Source organism: Haliaeetus albicilla, chromosome Z (assembly GCF_947461875.1).
Source record: "Haliaeetus albicilla chromosome Z, bHalAlb1.1, whole genome shotgun sequence".
NCBI lineage: Eukaryota > Metazoa > Chordata > Aves > Accipitriformes > Accipitridae > Haliaeetus > Haliaeetus albicilla.
The window spans coordinates 4,987,337-4,994,847 of record NC_091516.1 but is presented as its reverse complement, the minus strand read 5'-3'; positions in this window follow the sequence as shown (position 1 = coordinate 4,994,847).

The window sequence follows — 7,511 nt, the reverse complement described above, 5'->3', positions numbered from 1 at the left end:
GCTGTGCCACGTTTGGCCCATCATGCTGTTCACCTCTGGCAGGCTGTAGTAACTTCCACTGCTAGAGTCACCTAGTGGGACAAATTCTCTAAACACACATTCTCAGGTTCTTGTGCGTTTGTGCACATGCTGTATAAAGCAGAAACTATGTGGAATACATGAAACTTTTAGTTTTAGTAGATTTTACATTTGTTTCAAAAAATAATATGGGTAACAGGGCAGATCACACGCTACTCAGTGCTCAAATATTTGCCAGAATAAACCTAAATAGCATAGGTGACTCTATTTATCCTGAATATTCCAGAAAAATTACGATTAAACTGCCATCCATAAATGAACCAGCAAGTGGTACTATTCTGAACAATATGTGAACAGAGGCCAAATAGTCCAAGCCAGCAGTAACAGGAGATGATTGGAGGAGTCTGGAGGCAGCAACTGGAAGTAGACAGCAATAGTGCCTTATGCCTCAAAGAATGGTTACTTCAGTAAAGTAAAACAATCATCAAATTAAAGAGTGACAAAAAATGTTACTGTGTAAAATATCATGTATTATTGTGTATAGTAATGTGAAAAGTGATATAACAATAAATTACTAACATTGGTGTGTTCAGATTATTTATTAACTTCTTAATAACCTGTTGCTTAATCAACAAACACCGTAGTGTCTTAAACAGGTTATGTTCAAGCCTGTAATGTAAAGAAGGAAGCTGGGACTGGTGAAGTAACAAGTAAGCAAGAAGAAGCTAACCTGGGATGTAATAAAGTATTAGAAAAGTACATATGTTGCAGGAGGAATGAGCTGAGTAACCTCAGGGCTCTGTTCAAATTTGCCTCCTAGTTTTTGTTTAGCCTTGAATGTTTAACCTGATACTTTCTTTAGCCAAATAGTATGAATCTAATATTTGTGTAGTACAGCTTTAGTAAGGTTCTGCCTTTCGCAGCACCTAGAGCTTGGATTTATGCTTTTTAGCTAAAGTTCTGCTATTATTTCCTGAAGTTCATTGCCAGTTCAGTAAGTCAGGAAGGACAGGAGGAGACTCATTTTCTTTTGTTATCTGTCGCAGGTCAATTATTAAGAGAAGTCATCGTCGTGGGGTTAACTAAAAGGGTTTTATTAATGATTAAATAATGATCCAGTTATAATTAATTGATGACTGAATGATAACCAAATGGTGATTAAGCAATAATTGAACAGTAATTAAACAGTGATTTAACAATGATTTGTCAATGATTTAATGATTCGATAATGATTTAAATGATGATTTAAACAATAATTTAGATGGTGATTAGATGGCAAACACTCTACTATTTACTCCACTTTTAATAATTAAGCTACAACTGCATATGTAAATGTCGCTAGCAGACAGTATAGTTTTAGGTCTAGTGTGAAATGTTGCTTACCTTGTTATAGACATCAGATACCAGGTAAGGGGTGTCTCAACATTGAGGAGTAATCTTGAGAGGCATCCCTGCTCAAGGGGAGATCACCATTGTGCAAGACCGTCGCTGTACAGGAGAGCTCAATGGGCTCTGGGGGGTGCAGATATCTATAATGTAAAGTGATTGACTTGTAATCAACCCCTGCTTTGGTGTGTGTGCAGTAGTGCAGCTGTAGCAGTTTTAGTTTTGTCTAGTCCCAGCTCAGGGTGTTAGGTCATAATAAGACATGGCTTAGACTCCTTGGTTCCTGAGAAGATACAGCCTAGCACAATTCTCACGGGTTGCACAGAGGGGCTGATCTCAGTCAGGCCGCCTTGTTGGTGATGCCTGAATCAAAGTACTGCTCGCTCACTCAGAGTGGGAGCATCTGTCACAGTAGCCTTGAGTAAAAAAATCGGCACCCCCATCCTCCCACTCCACATAGTCAATCTGAGATTCTGATAAACATTTGGAATCCACTCTGACTTTAAATGAAGACAGCATCACCAGGGCTGGGTTATACATTGTATATCGCATAGCATAAAAAAGTGTTGTTTATGTTTAGTTCTGATGTTGCTTTCAGCCAATTACCAAGGACCCACAGTTGTTAAAAGGAGTGCCAACAATTAGGCTTTAACAGAATACACTTTTATTCCTTCCGTTCACCTTTTGTATTTCAGATTTTAAGAGCTTGTGGTTTTAAACTTCTGTATACAACAGAGAAAATTAAAATCTCTCTGTATGTGAAAGGCAAGGTCTCTGACACTGATTCCAGGAGTTAGTGCCTAAGTGAAATACTGTGAGTGTGTCAATAAAATCCTGAGACTTGGCAGTAAGGTTCACCCAGAAATTCTGTACTACAGTCAAAATCAGCATAATTTAATTAAACCTAATTCTCACTGCATCTCATTAGCAATAGTTTGCATTAGTGGCTTTCCACCATTAGGTGCCTAAATATTGGAGTTTTCAGTGTTTTATAAAAACCTGGGCAGTCAGACACACAGCAGTGTACACACTGAAAGGTAGATGTCTGAGCCATGCTCTGTGATTTACACAGGCTGAGCCCCATGTGAACATGGGTTTTTCTCTCCTCCCTCACATAAAGACAGAAGGAGATTCAGGCTCCACCCATGTAAATTAGCCCACCGAAGTGGGGGCAGGAGCCCCATTTCTGCCTTGAGGGAGACACAAATAAGTGTGCTAGAAAAGTGAGGACAGTTAGACATGAATGTCTCCAGTAACTATGTTATAATTGATATGGCAAAAGGCCTTACAATTTCTGTAGAGATGTAGATATATTTAAAAAGAAACCTCAGGATTTTTCTTTTTTTTTTTTTTTTTTTTTTTTTTACTGCAGCAGGGACAAAACCTGTCAGTCACTAAGACAAATCATAGCTAGATTTGAGAGGACTTTTCCTGTGCCACTCCAGCCTCATCCTCTTTGTTGTTTCTGCTGCTGCATATTTTCATTTATGTGCATTCAAGTTCCTTAAGAAAATGTTTACTTAAGTTTGACAGTTGGCAGCTTTACAGAACTAAACCAAACTAACTTCCTCCAGAACAGTGCTATTTTGCATGTTCCCTGGTGACTGGATAAGGTGAAACACTTTACTTGAAACTCTAATTAAGCTTAAATTTAAATTTAGGTTTTTAACAGGAGGTGAAAATTTTGTATCTCTTTCATTTCATTATTATAGTTGCTAGCCTGCCTGATCAAGCCAACATCATTTGCACACTTTATATTGTTATTTTTTGTGGGTTTTTGCCTTAAGACCTTAAAAAAATGACACTTCAAGCAAGTCTCACCTTTCTCTGCCTAAAAATACCTCATCTCCTCTTATGTTTAGGGTCACAAGTTTCCAAAGAATAAATAAGTGCAACAACCTCGTCATATAAAAATTCACACCTTCATGGTGCTGAAATTTTTCTAAAAACATGGCTAGACAGGAAAATTTGTTTGCAGATTTAGCTTATTATACTTTAGCCGACATCTAGGGCTAGGTTCTAGCTTCCGTTATATTTTGGCAGCACTACAGTTGTCCATACAGTTAGATGAATCTGAAGGAGTATGGGTACTATTCAAGAGCTTGGGTTGTTCATACAATGACCACGTCCATCAGAGTACAACGGTGTGGGAAGCATGACCCATGGAGGCACAGCCCAGCAGTCTGCAGGGAAGTGCTGCCAAGGCTCATAGGCTAAGGGGAGAGACAGTTCAAGGCTATTCTTTTTCACTTTTTCACTCTATTCCCAGAACATCCTAAGGATAGGGGATGATATTTTGGTCCCTGTGTATGATCCTCATAAAGATGCAGAGTGTTTTTCAGCCATGCAAATGTGAAAATACGCTTTTCACAAATCTTTGAAAATTAGGCTTTGAGTTGGCTCCTGTATAAAACAAAGATGTAGTGATGTAGCAATATGCAGAAAAGGTGGCGTGCTTCCAATAGCTCTACAGAGTAGTGCCATCAGTTTGCCATTTGGAGGTACAGATGGGTGGCGGGGAGTGCTCCACAGAAAACTCTTTGCACCTCCTCATGCCTTTTCCAACTTCTTCATGGCTTCTGCAGGTAATTCTGGTCTCACTGTAGTCTTGTTTCTTTTAACTTGGTATCATGGATAAGATAACTGGTTATTCCTAATTAGATGATATGGTACTAGCAGTCCAAATGGTTACTGGTTTGATGTCTTAAGCACAGCATCTTAAAAGGATGACATTATTAACAACATGAAAAAAGTAAATCTGTAGGAGCATGTATTATTTCAGTGGAATATATCCACTTTTTTATATGGGAGAAGAATATGAATTTATTTACTAAGTTAAAATGTTCTGCATTGCTGAAATTCAGAGGAAGTCCCTTTCAGTTTTAAAGAATCTACTTTAAATCTGCCACTTTACACATTATGCCTGTAGGCATATGGGACAAAAAATCATTTGGCTGGGTTTTCCTAGCTTGTCTTATATCAGTGGAGTTGCTGCAGCTGTAAGAACTGGAACTAGCTATAAAGTCCTAAAAGTTAAATTCCGAGCTCTTTGTTTCTTAAAAAAAAATCTATTCAGTTACTTCATTTAACAACCTGTAGCATTTTCACACTGATAGTACATAACTGAACATACCTTTTGACACTTTCAGATGTTCTTTTCACTTTGCCTTGGCTGGAACTCATGGTTTTGTCTTAGCTTCCCGAGACACAAGAGGTTTTTTAGGACAGGTAAAAAAAAAAGTTTAAAAAAGTTAGGTTTTATTCTCCTTTTCTTTTTCTTCCCATTTACTTTCATGGCTGCCATGCACCGATTTGTTTCATTGTCCAAGAGTGTCTCTTGTCTCATGTTTCATGAGGCTTATGGCTGACTATAGTCTCCCAGACATTATGCGCCCCCCATGAAACTGCTTCAGATCTATTCCTGTAAATCTAATTGGTTTTATCCTTGATTATTGCCTCTGCCTGTCTCAAAGTTTCTGGAATGCAAAATGTTCCTGGCCATTTTCTTGCATATAGCAAAAATATATTCTGAGGTCTAAATTATCCCATTGAGTTCTTATGTGGGGTTCAAGAGGTCCTCTCCAGAGACAACCACTCAGTGATCTCTACTACCTGTAGACAACCTCTTACTTTAAGACATGATGATGTTGCTTAATGCCACCAGAAATAAAAGGTTAAAGTAGAGGCAAGTGGAGAGCAAAACAGGATATTGCCCAGGGCATGCTACTTGCAATATATTGTTTCCCATGGGACAGTAAATGTTGAAGAAGATTTTACAATCTGCATCAAAGTTTCTGGTCATCTGTTTATCATTTTGCTCCTGTGTCCTTTGCACTGGGGAATTATTTGAGTAAGTGTTTTGCTTTATCAGTTTTACTACAGCTGATGAACCTCCTGCTTCTCCTCTTCAAATTTAGAAAGGGCCAAATCATGTTTTCTCCTGCTTCAAAATTGCTTCAAAACTGGCATTAATCCCCAAACAGGCATTAGTCCCTATATACCAACCTGCTGCTTCCTCTGGATATGTGTTTTGGGGAAAGTGTATCACCTTATCAGCCATTTTCACGAGTCATGTTTTCTGTGGGAAAAGGACATCTCTAGCAGGCCTGGCTCCTAATGGTCCAGATCAAGGAGGCTGTTAAAACATGCCACAGTGTCTTGCTGCCTTGTGTAACAGTTCTGCTTTGTGTGGAACCACAATTTGATATATAGACAGTTGATGTCTGAGTTTTGTCACCCAACATGGAGTCACAAGGAGCCTAGGATGAGCTCCTGGATCCCACCCCACATCCATAATTAAGTATAATGGGAATCTTCAGGTAGAACAGAGTTCTGTTGCTGCAGGGAAGTGAGTATTTTGTGGCATATGTGTTGATGAAAAAGACAATGTGATAGAGCCAGGTAACTTTTCAAAGACAAAAAAAGCCCTTTATATTTCAGAACTGGCAATATTTTCATGTAACTTTTTTTTTTTTCTATTTAAGGTGTGTGTTCAGCTGGAAAACATCCTATTCGAATGCTACTACTGGATACTATACAGAAACTGAAATGACATTTTCAATACATTTACTGAACTCAAGCACTCCAGTGTTTTTTTGTTTGTTTGTTTGTTTGTTTTTTTGTGTGTATGTGTGTGTGTGTGTAGTAACATTTCTACAGGTAGTAACTGTGTAACAAAGGAAATAATTTTCTTTGGCTAGAATTCCCAAATCAGTGTCACAACATTCAGTCCATGCAAATCCTCATTTTAATTTCATGTAAATATGCAGTTTATACATTTTGTATATAACGTGTGGCCTTTAGTACTATGTTTCAAATTGCCAGTGTTTCAATAAACTGGTGGAAAATAGAGCCATCTGCAATCTGTAGGCTGAGCATAGAAATAAAATTATGCTTTAATGCAACCGTGAAGCTGTGGCATTCCAAAAATGGCATATTGTAATGTGTTCTAGAGCATTAGATATCCGTTAATCTTTTAGCAGCTTTTTGAGCAGGACATCTCTTTGAGCCTGAATGCTTGTTTCCAAAGATACCATGCCCTTGTCTTAGTAGGGAGGTTATGAAGACTACTGAAGAAATTTGTCAGGACACCAGATTTATTATCCTGCTCTTTTTCAAAATGTACCATGTAATCGCTAATCTCTGGAAAACTTTGATTTAACATGTCATCTAAAAGATATTACTGTATTATTACTAGCATACTAGCCAGAATGCAAAATACAAGGGTGTGAGTAGAAGGAATGTGTCCCAGATTTTCAGACATGACTGGTTACAATCTCCTGATACAGCAGTGACAGTGGCACTTTCCAGTCAAACTGTATCCTATATGTTTAACTATATTATCTCCACCATTTTCAAGGATTAAAAAGCTGAAGCTTTACAGTTTTAGAGAAGCAGACATTTTGTTGAGATAAAATATCTATTACAGTAATTTCAAATGCCTGCATTTTTCACATCCTTAAAATCTTTTGACTGGAAATAAGGATCTGTAGCAAATTTAAGCCTACTGTCAACAAACTTTGTTTTTTCACACAGTAGAAGTTTTTTGCAAACATGCAGGACCCACAGCCCAGTGATGGAAAACCACTACTTGTCTACCCAAGCATCAGGGCTGTATGAGACTTGATCCCTGGAACCCTGCAGCATAGTATCGGGTCAAGAGACTTCAGAGAAAGAAATCAAAATGGCAAGACATTACTTATTCATCATGAACTAGGAATACCAGAGTAAGGTGTTCACCTCTTCTCAAGGAAGCTGTACATGTGCTGCAAGACACAATATATTGTCTATTCCATTTGTAATGTGAGTTAATTTCTTCCCATTCTTCAAAGTGATAATGACAAAAAGAGTATCATAGCCTTTTCAGTCCTGGTTACAAAATACTAATTTACGGTTATTCTTTACAGGTGTCTGCATAATCAGTTTCACAATATACTTCTGTTTTTTTCCTTAAGAGTAGGGCTTGGAATGCCATGCTTTCAAGATGAAATGCCACATCATATGAAACAAAATCCATTGGCTGAAGGAATTTTAAAGTGTTATAAGATTATATTTCATTTTATAATGTCAAAGGTTCTATAGGCAAAAATTTGCAACAGTTAACAAGT